At 40.9% G+C, this 25,373-nt stretch overlaps 2 long non-coding RNA genes across 2 annotated transcripts; both read right to left on the reverse strand.

Annotated features, from left to right (window-relative positions):
• Positions 1 to 573: 573 nt before the first annotated feature.
• Positions 574 to 5,596, reverse strand: LOC136694441 (uncharacterized). Its single transcript, XR_010802204.1, has 3 exons — positions 5,539 to 5,596; positions 1,016 to 1,087; positions 574 to 702 (listed from the first exon to the last, which is right to left on the reverse strand). It is a non-coding gene; the product is annotated as an uncharacterized lncRNA (long non-coding RNA).
• A 967-nt stretch (positions 5,597 to 6,563) lies between these two features.
• On the reverse strand, positions 6,564 to 10,285 carry LOC136694440 (uncharacterized). The gene is made up of 3 exons (XR_010802203.1): positions 10,179 to 10,285; positions 8,507 to 8,620; positions 6,564 to 6,644 (listed from the first exon to the last, which is right to left on the reverse strand). It is a non-coding gene; the product is annotated as an uncharacterized lncRNA (long non-coding RNA).
• Between the last annotated feature and the right edge of the window lie 15,088 nt (positions 10,286 to 25,373).

Here is a 25,373-nt window from a genome sequence, read left to right on the forward strand (position 1 = left end):
TGTGTTTACTTGAACAGCAATCTGAATTACTTATTAAAACCATGCAAACCGATTGCCTTAAAAAGACCAAGTATTACTTGTGTAACTTAAGTACTTTACACATCCATAAAACATGAATGAAAAGCAGATTCCGTACACTTTAAAATAAGCCCATTTACACAATAAATCAAGGTACTGAGATTTTAAAGTTCAATTATACGTGTTTTTATTTATTTATTTTTTTTTTTAGAATAAGAACAAAGGCTTAAAATAGGATTGGCATTGTTTTACAAGATGACAAGATGTGTACATACATGCCAGCAATTCAATAAATAAAATAAAACTACAAAATTAACATATACAGACAAACATAAATTGCTGGTAAACCCGGGGCTGTTTATTTGAAAGGAGAGCCTTAATTTAGTTTAAACATTAGAAACGACATTAGAAAAAAAAAAGAATCCACTTAAGTGAGCTGTCCTAGACTCACACTTGATTAGCCATTTAACTCAACAGGAGATTTTTAAGAGTTTGCAGCTTAGGTGGAAGTTTGTTCTGTTTGTACAGATTCTGTAAATTGTCCAGTACAATATCTCCCTCAACAATGATGGCAGTAGACACTGAGTCAAGGTGGAGATGATTTGGAGAGGGAGGCATATCTTCACTGATGACAGTCAGCACCCCAACAGACACTTGTGCCCAGGCCTCATCACTGTCAGAATCCTGTATAAAAAACAAACAAAAAATAACATTACATCAGGGAAATGTTGATAGGCATAGCCATTTCTCAAAATATAAACTGCCCTGCCTATACAGCCTTCCAGCCTTTCCCATGAAGTTGTCATAAGCAACAAAACAAATGTGAGGAAAGTATACCTGGTCATTTGTTTATTAAAGAAATTGATCCAATATATATTTAACATAAAGTGGCAACTGTATTTGAGCATTTATTTTCAGTGGTATGACCCCCTTGTGCAAATCTGATGATAGTTTAGGTGAAGTTTTTGTCCGGAAATTCTAAAAGGTTCAATCTTACCTTCAGTGTGATATGGCCAACTTCAAACCAGCTTTTCAGTGAATAGCTCACCAACAACTGCCACATCCACTTCTGAGAAGGACAGAAAATGTTTTGGTTAAAACACACCACTTGTAGTGTTGTAATTTGTAGATTAGTAGAAATTTGTAGAAACATTCCTTGATATGTGCATGTTTTAAAAGTGCTAGTGAAAAATAAATGTTTTGATATGAATGTATATTTTTTAAAATATCTATTCAAGGTCATAAAAAAATTTAAAGTAGCATTTCACTTGTTTCACCAGTACACAAAAGTAACAGTTCAGGGAAAAAAGCAACATAAAAGTTAAAAATTCAACTTCTTATTTACATTTCAGATGCTAATTACACTCCTCTTTGGATCACCAACTTAACGTGGTGGAGGGGTTTGCGTGCCTGCGTGAGCCTAGGAGCTATGTTGTCGGGGGCAAAAGCCCCTGGTAGGGTCTCCCAAAGCAAATTGGTCCTAGGTGATGGGCCAGACAAAGAGTGATCCATAAAGACACGAATGAAAAATATAATAACGAGGACACAGCCTCCCTTGCCCGGAGCAGGGTTACCGGGGCCTCACCCTGGAGCCAGGCCTGGGGGAGGGGCTCCTTGGCGAGCGCCTGGTGGCCGGACTTTCACCTATGGAGTCCGGCCGGGCTTAGCCCGAAGGGGATACATGGGTCCACTCTCCCATGGGCCCACCACCTGTGGGAGAGGTAGTAATCCGGGTCTGGTGCATTGTGGATCGGGTGGTGGTCGGGGTCGGGGGCCCTGGCGTTCCGATCCTCGGTTACTGAAACTGGAATGGAACATAACCTCTCTGGTGGGAAAAGAGCCTGAGCTGGTGCGCGAGGTTGAGAGGTACCAACTAGATATAGTTGGGCTCACCTCGACACACAGTATGGGCTCTGGAACCAATCTCCTCGAGAGGGGCTGGATGCTCTTTCACTCTGGAGTTGCCCAGGGTGAGAGGCGTAAGGCAGGTGTGGGCTTACTCATAGCCCCCCGGCTTAGCACCTGTACGTTGGGGTTTACCCCAGTGGACGAGAGGGTAATTTCCCTGCGCCTTCGGGTTGGGGAAAGGGCTCTGACTGTTGTTTGTGCTTATGCACCGAACAGCAGTTCAGAGTACCATGCCTTCTTGGGGACCCTAGAGGGAGTGCTGGAGAACACTCATTCTGGGGACTCCATTGTTCTGCTGGGGGACTTCAACGCTCACGTGGGTAATGACAGTGAGACCTGGAGGGGCGTGATTGGGAGGAACGGCCCCGCTGATCTGAACCCGAGTGGTGTTCAGTTATTGGATTTCTGTGCTCGTCACAGTTTGTCCATTACGAACACCATGTTCGAACATAAGGGTGTCCACAAGTACACCTGGCATCAGGACACCCTAGGCCGCATTTCGATGATCGATTTTATAGTCGTATCATCTGACCTGCGGCCATATGTTCTGGACACTTGGGTGAAGAGAGGCACTGAGCTGTCAACTGATCACCACCTTGTGGTGTGTTGGATCAGATGGCGGGGGAGGATGCCGGACAGACCTGGCAGGCCCAAACGTGTGCTGAGGGTTTGCTGGGAACTTTTGGCAGAGGAACCTGTCAGAAAGATCTTCAACTCCCACATCCGGCAGAGCTTCGACTGCATCCCAGGGGAGGCCGGTGACATTGAGTCCGAGTGGGCCATGTTCCGGACCTCCATTGTTGAAGCGGCTGAACGGAGCTGTGGCTGCAAGGTTGTCGGTGCCTGTCGGGGTGGCAATCCCCGCACTCGGTGGTGGACACCCCGGGTGAGGGGGGTTGTCAAGCTGAAGAAAGAGTCCTATCGAGCCTGGTTGGCTCAGGGGACTCCGGAGGCAGCCGACAGGTACCGAGAAGCCAAGCGGCTCGCAGCCTCGGCAGTCGCTGAGGCAAAAACTCGGGTGTGGGAGGAGTTCGGTGAGAACATGGAAAACGACTTTCGGTCGGCTCCGAGAAGTTTCTGGCAAATTGTCAGGCGACTCAGGAGGGGAAAGCAGTTTTCCACCAACACTGTATATGGTGGGGGTGGGGAACTGTTGACCTCGACTGGGGACGTCACCAGACGGTGGAAGGAATACTTCGAGGATCTTCTCAATCCCACCAGCACGTCTTCCGCAGAGGAAGCAGAGCTTGGGGACCCCGGGGGGGGCTCATCTATCACTGGGGCTGAAGTGGCCAAGGTGGTAGTGAAACTCCTTGGCGGTAGGGCCCCGGGGGTGGATGAGGTTCACCCCGGGTTCCTCAAGGCTCTGGATGTTGTGGGGCTGTCCTGGTTTACACGTCTTTGCAACATCGCGTGGACATCGGGGGCAGTGCCTCTGGACTGGCAGACTGAGGTGGTGGTTCCCCTTTTTAAAAAGGGGGATCGGAGGGTGTGTTCCAACTATAGGGGGATCACACTCCTCAGCCTCCCCGGTAAGGTCTATGTGGGGGTACTGGAGAAGAGAGACCGACCGATAGTTGAACCTCGGATCCAGGAGGAACAATGCGGATTCCGCCCCGGTCGTGGAACACAGGACCAGCTCTTTACCCTCGCTAGGATCCTGGAGGGTGCATGGGAGTTTGCTCAACCAGTCTACATGTGTTTTGTGGATCTGGAGAAGGCATTCGACCGTGTCCCTCGGGGTATTCTGTGGGGGGTGCTCAGGGAGTATGGGGTACTGGGCTCTTTGTTACGAGCTATCCAGTCCCTGTACAAACAGAGCAGGAGTCTGGTTCGTATGGCTGGCAGTAAGTCCGACTGGTTTCCAGTCGGAGTTGGACTCCGTCAGGGCTGCCCGTTGTCACCGGTTCTGTTCACAATTTTTATGGACAGAATTTCTCGGCGTAGCCAAGTGGCGGAAGGTGTCCGGTTTGGTGGTCTCAGGATCCCATGTCTGCTTTTTGCAGATGATGTGGTCTTGTTGGCTTCATCGAGCCGGGACCTCCAGCTCTTGCTGGACCAGTTTGCAGCCGAGTGTGAAGCGGTAGGGATGAAGATCAGTACCTCCAAGTCCGAGTCCATGGTACTCAGTTGGAAAAGGGTGGAGTGCTCTCTCCAGGTTGGAAGTGAGACCCTGCCTCAAGTGGAGGAGTTTAAATACCTCGGGGTCTTGTTCACGAGTGAGGGAAAAATGGAGCGTGAGATTGACAGGCGGATCGGTGCAGCGTCAGCAGTAATGCGGGCTCTGTACCGGTCCGTTGTGGTGAAGAAAGAGCTGAGCAGAAAAGTAAAGCTCTCGATTTACCGTTCAATCTACGTCCCAACCCTCACCTATGGTCACGAGCTTTGGGTAGTGACCGAAAGAACGAGATCGCGGGTACAAGCGGCTGAAATGAGTTTTCTCCGCAGGATGTCTGGACTCTCCCTTAGAGACAGGGTTAGGAGCTCGGACATCCGGGAGAGACTCGGAGTGGAGCCGCTGCTCCTCCACGTCGAGAGGAGCCAGTTGAGGTGGTTCGGGCATCTGGTTCGGATGCCTCCTGGACGCCTTCCTGGAGAGGTGTTCCGGGCATGTCCAACATGGAGGAGGCCCCGGGGCAGACCAAGAACACGCTGGAGAGACTATATGTCTCGACTGGCCTGGGAACGCCTTGGTATACCCCCGGAGGAGCTGGCGTCGGTGGCTGGGGAGAGGGAGGTCTGGGTTTCTTTGCTCCGACTGCTTTCCCTGCGACCCGGACCCGGATAAGCGGTGGATAATGGATGGATGGATGGATGCTAATTACGACCTTGCGACGCAGGTCGTAGATTACAGGAGAACTTTGGAAGCGCGGCTAACCCGTTTTAAGGTGGAACCCCCGTACAGTGACTATTCGGGACGAATACACATTGCGTTGTGAATAACTCTGAATACGTTGTGAAAAAACATTGCACCTCCCCATGGAAAACTCATTGAGCTTAAGCCTTACAGGTCTTCTCAGTCTATTTCCCTTGCCATATCTATAAGACCTGCTGTTGAAACTAAATTTAATACTGAAACTAAAATGTTTTTCATAGCTAAACGTACTCTAATCAGTGGCGGAGGGCGGCGGGTAAACAAGTTATAGGCGGCTAACGTTTAGTCAATTTACTAAAGTCGCATATGTGAGAGCTTAAATTGTTTCGCTTTATAATGTACAATATTCAATAATTTCCTAAAATATAGTAGATCTTATGTGAATAAGCGGATGCTGGAATCTAGTCTGTAAAGAATTTTAAAGCAGTTAAAAAAATGACCAACTTCACACAGTCTGGGGGAAGTTTTCCTTTAAATTTGGCTAAATGTATTCTCCGACTTGACTCCAGCATCTTATTCACAGGCAATCTACTATACTTAACTTTAAAATGTGTATTTTTCGTTTTATATTCTACAGTGCGACGATATGATAGCTAAACCCGTTTAAGCTAGCTAACACATCCACGACTAGCTAGATAGAGCTATGAGTGTATTCAGAAATAAAGTCACACAATTTTATTTCGTTAAATAAATGAAAATAAAATACATTTAAATTCGTTGCTTGCTTGACAACTTACCTTACTTCAAAAGACAAAAGCAGGCTCCACCGAAGTCATCCACCGGCCATTAAACCAGTTCTGGGCGGAGACTGAACGTTGAGTCCTGCGCATGCTCACATCGCAGCCTTTATTACTACTTGATTGTTTTAAGCTGTCTGCACTCAAGACAATAAGTTAATTGTTTTTTTGTCTCTACAATTAACGGTAACTTACAAAAAACTAGTAAGAAGTGCATTATCTTCATAACCAAGTAAAGTTAACTAATTAATTTAAGTCATCACGGCTATTACATTTTACAGTGAAGGTTTAACATGAAGATGGCTGTGGGTTCACTATTTGGCAAACAGCTGGTCACTGTTGCTGTTATAACCGAGTATTAATTACTATTAATGTAATAACATAATATCTATTAACAAACATATTTTAAACCACTTATAAACCTTTATAAGTGTAGTCTTATTCTAATGTGGTACCCTCTATAGTGGTCAAAAGTTTGCTTATTTTAATGTAAATGAGTATTAAACATGATATCCTTCACATTGATATTTATCAGGAAAGTGTTGAGTTTCGTTTTTTCCTTTCTGTTGCTAATTTGAATGTAGTAAATCGATCATTAAAATAAACACTTGCTGTTGCTATTTTTGCTCACTTCACTGTAAAGCTCTGTCAGTGCATCTCATTCCTTTGGGCCAGGAAAACATTTTCATGACTATTGTCTTTTCCTGCACCCTCTGGCATGCATGCAAACTTCCATACCCCAGACTGTCTCCAATTTGTAATCCATTGCAATTAAATGATGGCCTTCCAGTAAAGGCCTGGCCTGCTATGAGAGAGCAGACCAAAGCCTGCTTTGGAGCTCCACTTTACTGAATCATAAATTGTTCGATTTATGCTATCATCAGCTTGAGCCAGGGGTTATGGCCCTTGAGGCTTTTTCCAGTTTTAGTAGGGACAAGACTAAATGGTATAATTTTACATTTAGTATTTTGTGAGTTTGATGAAGAACAGGAATAGTAGCTGATAAAGTATCTTCATTTTTTTATTGCTTGTTTATGTGGATGCTCAGGATATTTTCTTCTGGCTCACAGTTAATTTTTTGTTGCTATTCACATTCCATTAGTTTCCTGCAAAATAAAAACATTTAGAGGATTTCCAGACAACACTGAAAAAACTATTCATTGATTCAACAAGCCATACTTCTACGCATTAGTTTCTACTTAAAAAAAAAAAAGTATGTACATGAGTATATGCAAATCAGAAATTGTATTGAAAGAATGAATTAGCTTCCAGCTAAGTTCATCTAACTGACTAGATTACGAAGAAGTACATCACATTCCTGAGCATTTTTCACCAAATTCAGCCATTTTATACCTCCTAACAACAAGCTTCAGAGCCTCTTCTCAGGTAAGATAACAGAATTTAAAATCAAGCGATTCTAATTTCAGTTTGGTGTTCTTTTTTTCCCCCTAACAACTGCCACTTCTCAATGTAGTTAATCCTGTCATTTTATCATTTTGTTTCTAAGTGTGGTTTTACCATTACGAATATTCTTAACCACAATCTGTCCCATGAGCTGCTTGGATAATTGGTGCATTTTTTTTCCAGCTGTAGATGATTTATTCTCAGCTAAATACTTTGTTGGTTTGACTACTTAACAAATTATATTTCATTATTTGGGGCATTTAGCATGTGTGGGGGGGTTTGTTGAGGCATCATTGTATCTGTTCTTTGGAAAAGTCTGCCTAAAACATGACAGGGGACAAGTACATTTTATGTGATATTGCTCTCATGCTTTTAAGGTCTTTCCTTAGTCTCTCACTTCAAAAAAGGCTCAGAATTTCTAAATCTCTCACTACCACTATCACTATCATTTCAGCTTCAGGGAAACTTTACCCTTGTAGCGAAGTCAGTCATAATTATTATTTAATTAAATAATTCATTTTGTTAAGCCCCAGGGTTTAACAAACTCTGTCTGAGCTGGTGGCATTCTGAAGGTGCATGTGGGGATGTGAGAGCCACATCCAAGCTTGTCTCTCCTGGGCCTTTGCTCAGACACCACCTCAGAAGGTGATCATTCTGAGGGAGCATTTGGTCTTCTCCTTTGTTGATCCTAAATCTCTTGTCCCACCACTTTAAGTGTCAGTGGCCTGATTTCTCTTTCATGCCCTGGGCATTGCATCAAACTTTGCTGGATTTTAGCTATAACTTTCTAGCGTTACTAATAGAAATAAAGATGTTGGAATTTCTGGGCTGTCTTAGGTCCCTTGGGTGAATCAAAGTTTCTCCTTCAATTCCAATGATCTTCGTTCTTTCTCTTTCTACATTTTCTTTCTCTGTTCTTGGTTAGTTCTGCCTGGGCTGAAATCTTGAAGAGCTAGAGAGTGAAAGCCAAGCCTAAAAGAGCCTGTAAGAGGGAGTTCCAATGCCACTGGTTTTAAACCAGGTTTCGGGAAAGCCACTTTGAAGGCCTGATTAGTCCTCAGGGATTGAGGATTGCAGAATCTCTTGCCTCAGATTGGATATTCTTTTAGAGTAGAACCTCCCTTAGTACTGATGTCACATACAATTTATGACACTTGACAAGACACAGACTCCTGCTAAATAAAGATTTCTGAGTCATGCTTTTGCTCAATATTCCTAATGCCATCTTATTACACAAGTCCTTTGTGAGTATATAGTTTAAGCATAGTGTAAGTAGATTACATTTGAGAAAGAAATTAATTAAGATGTAATATAAAAGATATGTTAACACAGTAATATCATTCAGACAAAAACATGTTTTACGAAATTCTTAACCAAATAACACATGAAAGTGTGGTTCCTAAATGAAATTCATACAAAATTTAATATTTAACACGATTATAATTTACATTTTTCATTGTCTAACTGGAATTAAATTTTGCAACATTGTTTACCATGTAATAAAGTTTGATTCTTTAAGTCTTTTAAATGTTTAAGAGGAAATTGAATTAAAGTGGAACTTTACATGAGTCCATGTGTCTCTCTGCATTCCATTGAGGGAAGCTGGTCCCATCTTAAGTGTATTGTCATTTGTATGATGCAGACTCTTAGGCACCAAACATTATCAGGGTCCATGATCCTAGGGAGAGCGGGTGAACAGAGTGGCTTAGAGTGAAGAGAGGTCACTGATGGTGACCAGGTTATTTTCTGCAGATTATGTCCCAAAAAAGCAAATTTTAGAGATTAATGCACATTTAAACTGTACTACACCCTGGAGGCTGATTATTAAATTAAGATCTAGTATCATCTTTCTATACGCTTCTCACTAACACAGAATCTGTACAGAAGACAGTGAGTAACCGCTGTTTTGCTATATTAATAAGCCTGTAACAGCAGTCTTGTTTTTAGAAACAAGTGTTTTTTGTTATTTTTTTGTTTGTTTTTTTAGCATTGTTAATGCAACAATCTCTAAAATTGTGGTTCAATTCAGAACTATATTGTAACAGTTGGTGGATATTATGGAGGCGGACGCAACAAATTAAAACAAAAAGGAAACAAACCAAGCAAAACTAATAGAAATCAACTAAAAAAAAAAAAGTACTTAGCTCAAGAAAAAATTACTAGAAAATAAGCTAACATAGCTAAAGAAAGGAAATCTGGGAACTACTCTTAATATAGAGAACAGGCAGAAACATGAAACAGGTAAACAACAAGGAACCACAGAATTAAAACAAGAGACTGACTAAAAGGGCTAAATAATAAACACTGGAATGAACAAAACTGGGTCACATTAAACTAAAATCTAAGTGTGTTAGACAGGGGAACTCAGACAGCTACACAATGTTAAACAGTAAACGAAGACTAAACACAGAGCATATACAGAGACCTGACAAAGGAGCATTAAGAACAGACTGAAGAAATAGAATACGCATTGAGAACACCAGGAAATTGAAACACATGGAACAAACAGAAGACCAAGAGCAAGGATAGGAAGTGTCCACCAAAGACAAGACTGAAACAGGGGGCTTATATACAAGAACACAAACAAGAAACACCTGGGAAAGATAACGAGAGGGCAGGACCAAAGAGGAAACACAGGTGGAGACACTGATACCAAGGTAGGACTGGAATGGGGACTGGACTGAAGATGTAACATGAGCAGAGACAGAAGACTGAACTAAGGACAAGACAGGAGACAGAAGCAGAAGGAATTAAATCAGGTGATGGAACTGAGGACTGGAAAGAACTAGGCAGGATAGGAGCAGAGACAGACAGGAGAGGAAACTTGATATTATGGAGGTGGACACAAATGCAATAGCAGATTTAAACAGGAGGAAACCAAACCACCAAGTAAGACTAACAAAAACTAATGGCAAAGGGAAACAGCTCAAGACTAGAAAAGAAACTAACACAGAAAAAGAAAGCCTGGGAATTAAGCTTAATTTTAAGAACAGAGAGGAACACAGAACAGTTAAACAACAAGAAACATTGGAACTACACAGAACTAAAACTGAAAAAGACTGAACAAACAAAAATACTAACAAACACTAGAATTAATAAAACTGGATCACATTAAAATCTGAGAGTTAAATGGGACCTAAAACAGAGCTACAAAGTTAAACAGTAAACTAAGACAAACATGCAGTGCTAGAAATAAGATACAGAGCTAAGTCTAACACACACAACATATACAATACCTGGGACAGAAGCATCAAGAGCAGACCAAAGAAGATAAACAGAATACACATTGAGAACATCAGGAACTTGAAACACATGGAACAAATAGAAGAGCAAGGCTAGGAACTGTCCACCAAACACAAGACTGGAACAGAGGGCTTATATACAAGAACACAGACAAGAAACGCCTGGGAAGTATAACGAGAGGGCAGGACCACAGAGGAGACCCAGGTGGAGACACTGATACCAAGGCAGGACTAAGGTGCGGCTAAAGCGGAGACTAGGACAAAACAAAAACAGCTATGTGCTCCTTTAGCACATGGAAGAAAAGGAAACAAAAACAAGGCAGGAAAACATGACATAAGGAACAAACCATGAGATATATATATTCAAAAAAAAGCATGTTTATTTTAAAATCTGGTTTAAGTTAGTAATTGTGTAAACAGATTTACTGATAGACTAATTTATTCAAGTATGTAGACAAGTGTTTCGGGAACTTATCACAAATATGTGCTGGTTAAAAAGAGGTATTTCCCTGTTTGTTTGCTTGTGGTAAGTGTATTTTTTGAATGTGATTATGTGGATGTAAATTTTACATTTTTCGTTTAAATTGTGGGCGGCACGGTGGCGCAGCAGGTAGTGTCGCAGTCAAACAGCTCCAGGGGTCTGGAGGTTGTGGGTTTGATTCCCACTCCAGGTGACTGTCTGTGAGGAGTTTGGTGTGTTCTCCCCGTGTCCACGTGGGTTTCCTCCGGGTGTTCCAGTTTCTTCCCACAGTCCAAAAACACACATTGGTAGGTGGACTGGCGACTCAAAAGTCAGATTTTTTCTTCTTCTTCTTATTATTATTAGGGGTTCGAGCACGAAGTGCTTGAAACCCTATTATAATTGTTAGGATTTTTATTTTTAGGGGTCCAAGCACTGCAAGTGCTGGAGCCCTATTGTTTTTGTTCCGATTTTTCTTCTTCTTTTTTAGGGTCCTAGCACGTAGTGTGGGGACCCAATAGTGTTTGTCGGGTTTTTTCTTATTATTAGGGGTTCGAGCACAAAGTGCTTGAAACCCTATTATAATTGTTAGGATTTTTATTCGGGGTTCGAGCACGAAGTGCTTGAAACCCTATTATAATTGTTAGGATTTTTATTAGGGGTCCAAACACTGCAAGTGCTACGTGCTAGGACCCTAAAAAAGAAGAAGAAAAATCGGAACAAAAACAATAGGGCTCCAGCACTTGCAGTGCTTGGACCCCTGAAAATAAAAATCCTAACAATTATAATAGGGTTTTAAGCACTTCGTGCTCGAACCCCTAATAATAACAATAAGAAGAAGAAAAAACCTGACTTTTGAGTCACCAGTCCACCTACCAATGTGTGTTTTTGGACTGTGGGAGGAAACTGGAACACCCGGAGGAAACCCACGTATATCTCCTATCCTGTGTGGCGTAGAGACGAAATTCTTTTTTTCCCTGATTCCTCAGGTCATTCTTCAAAGCCTCAAGAACCAATAAGCTCCGCCTACTTAGATTTTGAGCTAATTTGCATAATATGCAAAATCACACATATTTTTGAGCACGAATTAGTCTCTGGAAATGTACCCAATATGGACATATGTGGTATCAGCAGAATCCTAAGAACCTGAACTAATTAACTAAATAATTATTCAAAAAAAGTTGGAATTTCATCTCTGCTCGGCTTCCAGACTCCAGATTTCCAAACTGAGCTTGCGTTCCAAAAATCACACAAATACAGCTATAACTCACAAATGCTTTCTTTGAAAGTTATGATACTTCACATGCTTTATCCCTATAAGGGTTGGAAGCCATAAGTACTTGGCTGTGCAACTGCAAGCCTAGGGGGCGCTATAACAACAAAAAATGTGTTACGCTTTACAGGATTGTCCGATTGACATGCCGATTGGTATGCATGTAGTGGGTGATGAGCTGACTTAGATTATATGACGATGATGTCATATTCAAAAAAACATAGCTGCCACCGACCAATCAAATTTCAGCAGCTGTTTCATGACCTTAACAAGGTCCTATCATCATGACACTTGCATGGTATGTCCATGGCAGCACTTCCTAAGCACATAACAATTTTCATTACGATAGCCACTAGGGGAGCAATTCAAATTTTCTACATGAAAATATGGAATATCTCAGCGAAATATAAACATATTGACAAGCAGATTGCTTTATTGCATACTCTGCCTAGTGTCTTACAACTTTGCAATTACTATTGTCAAAAATGCATAGTTTATCCACAATAGTCAGGTATATGAAAATGGAGCTTTTCGAACTCCTCCCTGGAAATTTGCCTTATCAATAAACAACTGGTATTATTGCAATCTGACTACAATGTAGGTCAATAATTATTTTAAAAAGTTGGAACTTTTGACACGCTGTTGCGGCAGTAATTTAACAAATATGCATGGGCGGGGCTCCATGCACTCTTTGAGCTATAACTACAACAAACTTCACCTAAATCAAACACAACTTGGTGCACATATGTATGTCATTACTCTGAAGTACTTTGCTAAATATGCCCGCATTGCACAGAAAGGGGGCGCTACAATTAGACAACAACTGGTTGCATAGGTTCATAATTGATTACACTGCCACCTAGAGATGCAGTACCAGCAAGATGAGACAGATATATTCCAAAGACCATGGGAAAGGAGCTTTTGCATTTTCATAACATATGACTAACGCATTTGTGAGTTATAGCTGTTTCTTATGCAGTGTTTCAAAGGCAAGCTGCACAGCTCTATTTAAACAGAGGCTGCAATCATACAGTAATGAAAGTTCGACATTTTGTTGATAATTATTCAAATTCAGGTTCTTATGAATCTCATGATACCACATATGTCCATATTGGCTTTTGATCCAAGCACTAGTTCATTATCAAACATATGTCTGTTACATCTCATCATGCAGATTCTCTCTATGCAGAGTCCTCCCTCAGCCCCTCCTTCTCCTCCTCACACACAGACTATCACCTCTTCCCCTCCCCTCCCCCCTGCCAATCAAAGAGGGCCAGAGGACACAGACATTTGAAAGCAGATCTAAACAAATCAACAATACCATTATGACCACCTCATTTCACTTTCAGTGTCCGTGTTTTCAGCTCCACCGTCCACAGGAGCACTTTGTAGATCTAAAACTACAGGGAGGGGTGCACCTCTTGCTCTGCATACTTTCATTGCTCATTTTCACATGTTCTTCAATGGTCAGTGTCACTGCTGTGCTAAGAATTATCCACCACCAAAATCATATCTGCTTTGTGGAGGTCCTGAACATTGGGTCAGAATCCAGGGTGAAATTCCAGATTGACTTCTGTGCTCTGTGCTGTCTCTAAAACCCAAGCCACACATTCACCTGTCTGCAGACCAGAAATTCACCCACTCATCCACTACCCCTTCTTCTTACACCCCTTACTCTGCTTAGACACCAGAACACCAATCATCACATTTAAAAGCACTACAAAATCTATATTAAAGTGTGGCTCCAGTATCAGGAAATGTCATATGCTACGCTCTTGCTCTGCAAAGACTGCTCACTTTCACCCTGCTCTTCAATGGTCTGGACACCGCAGGTATGACTCAGGTGTTGGAGTTGTAAATCCCTCAGCATCACTGCTGGACAGAGAATAGTCCACAACCAAACACAGCCAGCAGAGAATGTCTTCTGTCCACTGATGACGGACTCGAGTACAAACAACTCCAACAATCTGCTGTTTGTGGGTTTTGAACATTAGGGTGAGAAACCAGAGTGCAACTACAGAGTGACTTATGTGCTCTATACTGTCTCTGTCATCCGCTACTCCTCCATCTCATGCTACACCTCCAAAGAGATGCCAGAACAGCATGGAACACCTTACAAACACTACACAAACTTCCCCCAAAGCCCCTACTATCTCAGGACATCTCATATGCTAGCACATTGTTCTTCTACCAGCGAATACAAGCATGGACCCTGAGAATTGTCGCTTGCGGCTATATTTAGGGTTTCGAGCACGAAGTGCAAAGTTTTTGTTCTGATTTTTTAGGGGTCCAAGCACGGCAAGTGCTGGAGCCCTATTGTTTTTGTTCTGTTTTTTCTGCTTTTTTTTTAGGGGTTCGAGCACGAAGTGCTTGAAACCCTATTGTGTTTGTTCTGATTTTAATTTGTTATTATTAGGGGTTCGAGCACGAAGTGCTTGAAACCCTATTGTGTTTGTTCTGATTTTAATTTGTTATTATTAGGGGTCCAAGCACTGCAAGTGCTGCAAGTGCTTTTTCTTCTTCTGTTTTTTTTTTTCTTCTTCTTCTGTCACCTCTCCCCCTCCCCTACCCCCTGCCAGTCAGAGAGGGCTAGAGGACAGAGACAATTGAAAGCAGATCTAAACAAATCAACAATAACATCATGACTGGTTCCTTATTTCAGTGTCCAAGTTTTCAGCTCCACTGGCCGAAGGAGCACTTTACAGAAAGTAAAGCAGGGGTGCACCTCTTGCTCTGCATACTTTCATTGCTCCCTTTCACGTGTTCTTCAATGGTCAGGACACCTACAAAGCAGATATGCTGCAAATGTATGGCCTACTGTCTCTGCCTTTTTTATCTATAATGTGGACCAACAGAGTATGTGTGTGTAACTGTGTAGGCAGTGAGTGGAAACTGGTTTTAAAATTATCCAGCAGCACTGTTCTGTCTGATCCACTCATGAGAGCACAATAAACACTGACATAGCATCACAATGTCAAAATACAATGCTGAGAATGTATGAGCAACTGTGTCTGAATTTATATATATATATAAATATATGTATCTCAGTGTGGACAGTGAGTTGACACAGGTGTTAAAATCTCTAGCAGCACTGCTGTGTCTTATCCACTCATAAGAGCACTACACACACTGACCTATCACCACAATGTCAGTGTCACTGCAGTGCTGAGAATTATCCACCACCCACATTAAATATACTTTGTGGATGTCCTGAACATTGGGTCAGAATCCAAGGTGAAATTCCAGAGTCAGTTCTGTGCTCTGTGCTGTCTCTGTAACCCAAGACCCATGTTCACCTGCCTGCAGACCAGAAATTCACCCACTCATCTACTACCCCTTCTTCTTACAATTCAGAGCACCAAGGATCACATTTTAAAGCACTACAAAATCTATATTCAAGTGTGGCTCCTGTATCAGGAACTGTCATATGCTACGCTCCTGCTCTGCAAAGACTGCTCGCTTTCACCCTGCTCTTCAATGGTCTGGACACCCATACCTCCATACAGCAGGTATGACTCAGGTGTTGGCATTTTAAATCCCTCAGCAACACTGCTGGACAGAGAATAGTCCACAACCAAACACTGCCAGCAGAGAGTGTCTTCTGTCAACTGATGACTGACTCGAGTACAAGCTAATCCACATCATATCTGCTGTTTGGGGGTCCTGAACATTAGGGTGAGAAACCAGAGTGCAACTCCAGAGTGACTTCTGTGCTCTATGCTTTCTCTGTCATCCGCTACTCCTCCATCTCATGCTACACCTCCAAAGAGATGCCAGAACAGCATGGAACACCTTATAAACACTACACAAGCTTCCCCAAAAGCCCCTATTATCTCAGGACAGCTCATATGCATAGAACACCTTACAAACACTACACAAACTTCCCCAAAAGCCCCTACTATCTCAGGACAGCTCATATGCATAGAACACGTTACAAACACTACACAAACTTCCCCAAAAGCTCCTACTATCTCAGGACAGCTCATATGCTAGCACATTGTTCTCCTACCAGCGAATACCAGCTTGGACCCCGGGAATTGTCGCTTGCGGCTATATTTCTTCTTATTAGGGGTTCGAGCACGAAGTGCTTGAAACCCTATTGTGTTTGTTCTGATTTTAATTTGTTATTATTCTTATTAGGGGTCCAAGCACTGCAAGTGCTGGAGCCCTATTGTTTTTGTTCTGATTTTTCTTCTTTTTAGGGGTCCAAGCACTGCAAGTGCTGGAGCCCTATTGTTTTTGTTCCGTTTTTTCCGCTTTTTAGGGGTTTGAGCACGAAGTGCTTGAAACCCTATTGTGTTTGTTCTGATTTTAATTTGTTATTATTATTAGGGGTTCGAGCACGAAGTGCTTGAAACCCTATTATAATTGTTAGGATTTTTATTTTTATTATTAGGGGTTCGAGCACGAAGTGCTTGAAACCCTATTATAATTGTTAGGATTTTTATTTTTATTATTATTATTATTATTATTAGGGGTTCGAGCACGAAGTGCTTGAAACCCTATTATAATTGTTAGGATTTTTAGGGGTTCGAGCACGAAGTGCTTGAAACCCTATTATAATTGTTAGGATTTTTTTAGGGGTTCGAGCACGAAGTGCTTGAAACCCTATTATAATTGTTAGGATTTTTATTATTATTATTCTTCCGGTTCTTTTTCTGCACTAAAAGTGATCGCACAGCCCAAACCGTAAGGCGTACAGACTTGAGGCTTGGCCAGTAGGTAGTAAACCCTCCCGCTACTCAGGCGCAAAAAATCAGACTGATTGGCCTCATGGGGGCACTACAGCGAAGGACAACACCTTTTCTTACGGGGCTTCTACCACGTGAGGCGTAGAGACGAAATTTTTTTTCCCCCTGATTCCTTGAGTCCTGCCGAATCAAAAAGGTCGATACAACCACTAAGCTCCGCCCACTTAGATTTTTTGCTATTTTGCATAATTTGCAAAACCTACTTTTGCGTACTAGTCTGTGGATTTTTGTCCAATTTTCTTGAGCTTGGTGTCAAAACGTTCGCAGGAGTCTGAAGCTTAATAATCATCAAAAAAACGTTGACATTTCAATTCAATGTAGCTGCCATATGCAAATGAACCTTATCGGCTTATCGCCCTTTTTACATGAACAGCTGTTACTTCTGCATACTTTACTCAAATGGGTTGCAATTTCAGATTCTGCTTAGGGACATGATTTTGAGGTAGCATGTCGTCGGTGGTGCGAAAATTCACATAGGGGGCGCTCTAAATACTAGAAATTCATATCTCAACATCCGCAGGTCCGATCGGTCCGCCGCTTGGAATACAGCTGCTTTAGGCAAGGCTCTAAGTGGAAAATAAAGGACAAGTTGATACTCGCCAAATTGTAACGTCATCGGCCAATCAGAACTCAGCAGCTCCCTGACAAGCTTGACAAAGGTCAATCATTATGATACTTGACTGGCATGTCCATGGACGCACTTCCTAAGAGCAGAAGACGTTTCGTAACGATAGCCACTAGGGGGCGCTATAACAAGAAAATATGTAATATCTCAGCGAAAATTAAGCATATTGACATGCAGTTTGCTGGACTCTGTACTCTGTATATTGCCTAACAACTTTGTAATAGCAAGTATTGTCGAGAAATGTATTGTTTTTTCTCAATGGCCAGTTGTTTGAAAATTGAGGTTTTCGAACTAGTCCGTGGAATCTGAAGCTATTCCCAAACAATTGGTTTTGTTGCAATCTGTAGAGTCTGTAGGTCAACAATCTTTAAAAAAAAGTATGACTTTTTAACATTGTGTTGTTACAACATGTCAATAAACTGAAGTGTGAGCTGCTTTATAGGTTCTTTCATCTATAACTCCAAGAAAAGAAGCCCAATCCAGACCAAACTTTAAAGGATTATGTAAGACCATACCTTGAAGGAGCATGTCTATTATGGCCTAAATCCACCCAAAGGGGGCGCTACAATTGGACAATAACTTATTAAAAAGTTTTTTTTGTGTTATAGCGCCATCTAGGATTGCAGTGGCACCACAATTTAATTATGACATCTGCTCCTCAGGCTTATCAAGCTTGTGAAATTTTGAAATTTTTGGTGAAAGCGTTTTTGAGTTATAGGTGTATATATGTGTACATATATAGCATACATTTGACTTGTGGAATACATGCTGGATCTCTCTTTTTGGGAGGGGCCTGTAAGCTACATAGTAATAGAAGTGCAAGTTTTTTTTGATAATTATTAAAGTTCAGATCCTTAGGATTCAGCTGATACCACATATGCCCATGTAAGGTAATTATCCACATAGGAGTACACGCTCAAATATTTCTGTTTGTGAAATATTTCTGATCCAAACAGACTGCCATCTGCTGGTGAGAAATAACAGCTTTCTCATATAAGACTATACATTGTGATGTTGAACTACAGTGGATCTGAGGCAAAATGCAATGTTGAGCAAAGACCATAAGGTCCAGAAACACTTCACTTGCCAGCAAGGTACAGCAGGTATGACATGACTCAGCCAATGAAAATGACACTCTTTGGCCAGATGGTGGCGATATAGAAAAGGGATACGCGTTTAGGTCTATATCTCGTACACCGTAAGGCCTAGAGACGAAATCTTTTTTTTCCCTGATTCCTTGGCTTAATTCAAACTAATCTGCCATTTGGACCATTTACCTCCGCCCACTTAGATTTTGAGCAAATATGCATAATTAGCTAAACTTACTTTTTTCCACAAGTCTGTGAATTTTTGTCCAATTCTCTTGAGCTTTGTGCCAAAACGTTCACAAGAGTCTGACCATGTATAATTATAGAATGAATGTTGACATTTCGATTCAAGAAGGCTGCCATGTGCAAATGAACCTCTTTGGCTTATCGTATGTTTTACTTGAACGTCTGTAACTCCTCCATATTTTATTCAAATGGGTTCAAATTTCAGATTCTACTTAAGGACATGATTTTAAGGATACCATATCAGCGATGTAGGCCTATTTTTTCCAAACAGGCCTATTCTGCGAGAACCCCGTTAATTGTCGCTTGCGGCTATATTTAGGGGTTCGAGCACGAAGTGCTTGAAACCCTATTATAATTGTTAGGATTTTTAGGGGTTCGAGCACAAAGTGCTTGAAACCCTATTATAATTGTTAGGATTTTTAGGGGTTCGAGCACAAAGTGCTTGAAACCCTATTATAATTGTTAGGATTTTTATTTTTATTATTATTCTTCCGGTTCTTTTTCTGCACTACAAACGATCGCACAGCCCAAACCGTAAGGCCTACAGACTTGAGGCTTGGTCAGTAGGTAGTAAACCCTCCCGCTACTCAGGCGCAAAAAATCAGACTGATTGGCCTCATGGGGGCGCTACAGCGAAGGACAACGCATTTTCTTACGGGGCTCCTACCACGTGAGGCGTAGAGACGAAATTTTTTTTCCCCCTGATTCCTTGAGTCCTGCCGAATCAAAAAGGTCAATACAACCACTAAGCTCCGCCCACTTAGATTTTTTGCTATTTTGCATAATTTGCAAAACCTACTTTTGCGAACTAGTCTGTGGATTTTTGTCCAATTCTGTTGAGCATGGTGCCAAATTGTTTGTAAGAGTCTGGAGGTTAATAATTATCCAAAAAATGTTAGAATTCGGATTCAAGATGGCCGCCATATGCAAATGAACCTCTTCGGCTCTTCGTCTGTTTTACTTAAAAATTCATAACAATTGTATACTTTACTCAAATGTGTTCAATTTGCATATTGAACTTACTCTCATGATTCTGAGGTACCAAGTCAAAGGAGGAGCCAATATTCATATAGGGGGCGCTGTAAATGCTACAAGTGTATATCTCAGCATCCGCAAGGCAGTTTGAACCATCCTTTGGCATGCTGCTTCTATGGGCAAAGCTATAAGTGGAAAATTAAGGACAACGCGATTCGGGCAAAATTGTGATCGTCATCGGCCAATTAGTTTTCAGCAGCTGTTTGACTACCTTAACAAGGTCCAATCATCATGAGACTTGACTGGTATGTTCCTGGGGTCACTTCCTAAGTGCATAAAAAATTACGTAACGATAGCCACTAGGTGGCGCTATATCAAGAAAATGTGATATATCTAAGCAAAAATTAAGTGTATCGACACGCAGTTTGCAGCTTTGTATACTCTGCAGATGGCCTAACAACTTTGTAATTGCAAGTGTTGTGAAAAAATGCATCGTTTTTTCTCAATAACCAGTTGTTCAAAATTGAACTTTTTTGAACTAGTCCGTGGAATTTGGCTCTATTCCAAAACAATTGACTTTGTTGGAATCTGCAGAGTCTGTAGGTAAATAATTATCCAAAAAAGTACAACATTTGGACACACTGTTGAAACAATAAATCAATTAGTCGAAGTGTGCTGAGTTTTTACATTCTTTCAGCTGTATCTCAAACAAATGAAGCCCAATTAAGACCACAATTTACATACATATGTAGAGTCTTACCCTGAAGGAGCCTGTACAATATGACAGAAATCCATTAAAAGGGAGAGCTACAATTGCACAATTACATGTTATGTGCAGTTTCTGTGTTCATGCTGGATTTCTGTAATTGGGAGGGGCCTGTAAGCCACATAGTGATGAAAGTTCCACATTTTAGGATTCCTTAGGATTCCTCTGATACCATATATGTCCATGTGAGTGAAATATTCAAAGAGCAGTACCTGATTGAAAAATCTGTATGTGCATTTGTAACAGCTCAGCTCCTCTATGGGACAGTAGTAAATTGTTTCACCAGCAGGTGGCACTCTAAGACCATATATTGCTTTGTTCATCTACATTCAAGAACTTATTTCTCTGTACAGGTCAAAAGTCATAACATATGAACAAAAATATTTATCATAATTAAAAACGGTGCTCACCAGTCATATCATGTCCTTTGCTAAACTAAAACAAATGGTTCATTAGCACTTGTGAAACCTCACTGTCCAAAACTGCTTATGGTCTCTCTGTACTGATGCTCCTTACACCAACACTAAGGCCTCATTGTGCAGATCCTTGCTTTAATGGACACCTCATGGACACGTGACATGCAGTTAGTGAGTGATGTACTTAATCCGATTCCATGTTGTTGTTGATATTTACTATACACAATGGCTGCCATTGGCCACTGAGGTTTCAGCAGCTCTTTGAAAGGCCCAACAAGGCCCAATCATAAAGAAATATTTACAGGGTGTCTATGGGGCACTTCGTAAGTACATGAGACATTTCCAAATGTTAGCTGCTAATTGAAGATATAACAAAATCATAGATTCATTTTTACCTTGTTTGGCCTAAATGGTTCATTTGTCCTAAGGCCTCATTGACCTCTCAGACTGGCCAAAGGTCCCAATTAGGCCCATTCGTGTTAGGACCATGCCATTGCCGCTTGCAGCTATATTTAGGGGTTCGAGCACGAAATGCAAAGCATACTTTTGTCAATAAGTCTGTGCATTTTTGTCCAATTCTCTTGAGCATGGTGCCAAAACATTCACATGAGTCTGACATTAGGTAATTATAGAAACAATGTTGACATTTTGATTCAAGATGGCCTCCATATGCAGATGAACCTCTTCGGCTTATCACAAGTTTTACTTGGACGTCTGTAACTCCTCCATACTTTATTCAAATGGGTTCAAATTTCAGATTCTACTTAAGGACATGATTTTAAGGGTACCATATCAGCGATGTAGGCCTATTGTTTCCAAACAGGCCTATTCTGCGAGAACCCCGTTAATTGTCGCTTGCGGCTATATTTAGGCTTCCGAGCACAACGTGCAAAGGAAGCCTATTGTTTTTGTTCTGATTTTTATTATTATTAGGCTTCCGAGCACAACGTGCAAAGGAAGCCTATTGTTTTTGTTCTGATTTTTATTAGGCTTCCGAGCACAACGTGCAAAGGAAGCCTATTGTTTTTGTTCTGATTTTTATTATTATTATTATTATTATTATTATTATTCCCCCAAAATTCACCTGAAACGGATCGCACAGCCCAAACCGTAAGGCCTACAGACTTGGTACTGGGTCACCAGATAAATAAGGTCAGACTCTACGATCGTGCAAAATAACAGCGTATTTGGCCTCAAGGGGGCGCTGCAGCGAAGAAAAACGCTTTCATTAAAAGATTTTCCACACCGTGTGGCGTAGAGATGAAATTTTTTTTTCTACATGATCCTTGAGTGCTGATGAATCAAAAAGGTACATACAACCACTAAGCTCCGCCTACTTAGATTTTTTGCAAATTAGCATAATTTGCAAAATCTATTTTCGTGAACTAGTCCCTGGATTTTTGTCTGATCCCCATGACCTTGGTGTCAAAACGTTCACAGGAGTGAGCTGGTCAATAATTATCACAAACATCCTGACATTTCGAAACAAGATGGCCGACATATGCAAATGAATGTGTACCGTGAATTGCAAATTTTACTCAAACATCTGTAACTCCTTCATGCTTAACTCAAATCTGATGACCTTTCACACGTTGCTTCTAGACATGATTCTGAGGTAGCATGCATTTGCTGTTGCATGAAATATTATAGGGGGCGCTGTTATAGCTAACAATGTCTTTTGGCTAATATCTCAGGATCTCCAAGGCCAATTAAGTTGACATTTGGCATGCTGGTTCTGTCAGCAAGCTTACATATGGGAAATAAAGGACGACTCAATACGGGCACGTTTAACGATGTCAACAGCCAATCAAAGTTCAGTTTTATTTCATCATTTTTTTGACAGGCTTAACAATGTCCAATCATCATGGCATTTGCATGGTATGTTCATGGACACACTTTGTATTTGCAGAAAAATTTTCGTGTTGATAGCCACAAGGGGGCGCAAATTATTTTTTAAACATGAAATATGGAATATCTCAGTGAAAATTTAACCTATCGACATGGTAATAATTTCATAATACACTCTACGTAGTGTCTAACAATATTGCAATTGCAACTATTTAGAAAAAAATTATAGATTTTCTTCAATTGTCAGGTATGTGATTATGGAATTTATCGTACTAGTCCGTGAGTTTTGGTCCTATCAACACACAATTGGTCTCATTGCAAAGTGTATTGCCTGTAGGTACATAATTATCAAAAAAATGTTTAGATTTAGACACGCTGTTGCTGCAATAGGTCAACAAACGCGAGTGGGCGGAGCCCGATTCACTCTTTTAGCTATAACTCATTCAAACTTCACCCAAAACAAACCAAAATGGGTACACATGTGCAAGATGTTCCTCTGAAGAAGTGTTTCAAATATGATCAAAATGCACATACAGGGGGTGCTAGAATTGGAAAAAATACTTAAAAATAAGTTTTTTATTTGTTATAGCGCCACCTATGGATGCAGTACCAACAAAACGTATTGATCTGTTCTGAAGCACATATGAAAGAAGCTTGTGTTTTTTCATAACATTTGGCAAAAGCATTTTTGACTTACAGCTGTTTATGTGTCATCTTTGGAATGCAAGTTACACACCAGTGTTAAGCAGAACCAGGATGCCATGCAGTAATGAAATTTCAACTTTTTTTTGATAATTATTAAACTTCAGGTTCTTGTGATTCTGCTGATACCACACATGTCCATATTATGTCATTAAGCACAGACTAGTTCGTGGTCAAACATATGTGAGTTATTCTCAGCAATGTATTCAAAGGCATTATTGAAGAGTCCCCCTTCCCCCCTTCTCCTTCTGACATGCTCTCTGCCTCTTATCTCTCTCTCTCTCTCTCACATTCAAATAGCTTTACTAAGAGACAACAGTAGTAAATAATAAAAATAATAATTAAATTATATATTTTTCCAACATTTACAAATTGATATAACATATGAATATATATGTATATATATATGAATATATATGTATATATATATATATATATATATATATATATATATATATATATATATATACACACACAAGCTGTATATGTGTACCTATATAGCATATACATACATACTTATTGGGCATATGTTGTAAGTAGTGATGCATGGGTTTTACTGAATTCGGTGCTACCCACTGTCTCTCAGGCACTGACAGATTGATACACACTGTGCAGTGAAGAGGGCTGAGAGCCCATCATCCAAGGATTATCTTGTCTTATCTTATTATTAGCAAAATGTAATGATTTGTTTTGGAGCACATATGAAAGAAGCTTGTGACGTTTCATAACATTTGACAAAAGCATTTTTGAGTTACAGCTGTTCATGTATGATATTTTTAAGGCAAGTCACAGAACTCTTTTAGTAGCATCTGGATGCCATGCAGTAATGGAATTCCACATTTTTGTTAATAATCCTTAAGGTTCAGGTTCTTGTGATTCTGCTGATACCAAATATGTGCATATCAGGTCATAATTCAGATTGTAGTTCATGTTCAAATGTATGTGGGTAAAGCTCCAACAGCACTGCTTGGTTTGATCCACAAGGTCTAGTACAACACACCACCACCAGATGGCAGTGTTGCACTGTGAATAATCCACCACCCATCTCATAATGCTTAGCAATGGTGCTTGAGGCTCACAGACAGATCAAAATCAGAAATTTTGGATCTCTTAAGTAAGCAGAGAGTATGCAATGTTGTGTATGATCTCAAAGTGGCGAAAGTAAGCAAATTTATTGCCTAAAAAGCGAGGAAGCCGTAAATCGCCGCTTGCGGCTATATTTATTAGGCTTCCGAGCACAAAGTGCAAAGGAAGCCTATTGTTTTTGTTCAGATTTTTATTATTAGGCTTCCGAGCACAAAGTGCAAAGGAAGCCTATTGTTTTTGTTCAGATTTTTATTATTATTAGGCTTCCGAGCACGAAGTGCAAAGGAAGCCTATTGTTTTTGTTCTGATTTTTATTATTAGGCTTCCGAGCACGAAGTGCAAAGGAAGCCTATTGTTTTTGTTCTGATTTTTATTATTATTAGGCTTCCGAGCACAACGTGCAAAGGAAGCCTATTGTTTTTGTTCTGATTTTTAGGGGTTCGAGCACGAAGTGCTTGAAACCCTATTGTGTTTGTTCTGATTTTAATTTGTTATTAGGGGTTCGAGCACGAAGTGCTTGAAACCCTATTGTGTTTGTTCTGATTTTAATTTGTTATTATTATTATTATTATTCTTTTTCTTTTTCTGCCATAAAACGAATCGCACAGCCCAAACCGTAAGGCCTAGACACTTGAGACTTGGTCAATAGGTAGTAGTCGGTCTCGCTACTCAGGCGCAAAATATCAGCCCAATTGGCCTCAAGGGGGCGCTACAGCGAAGGAAAACGCTTTCATTAAAAGATTTTCCACCCCGTGTGGCGTAGAGACGAAATCTTTTTTTTCCCTGATTCCTTGGGTCCTGCCGAATCAAAAAGGTACATACAACCACTAAGCTCCGCCTACTTAGATTTTTTGCTATTTTGCATAATTTGCAAAACCTACTTTTGTGTACTCCTCCGTGGATTTTTGTCCAATTTTCTTGAGCTTGGTGTCAAAATGTTCGCAGGAGCCTGT

The sequence above is a fragment of the Hoplias malabaricus genome, chromosome 4, assembly GCF_029633855.1.
Source record: "Hoplias malabaricus isolate fHopMal1 chromosome 4, fHopMal1.hap1, whole genome shotgun sequence".
Classification (NCBI taxonomy): Eukaryota; Metazoa; Chordata; class Actinopteri; order Characiformes; family Erythrinidae; genus Hoplias; species Hoplias malabaricus.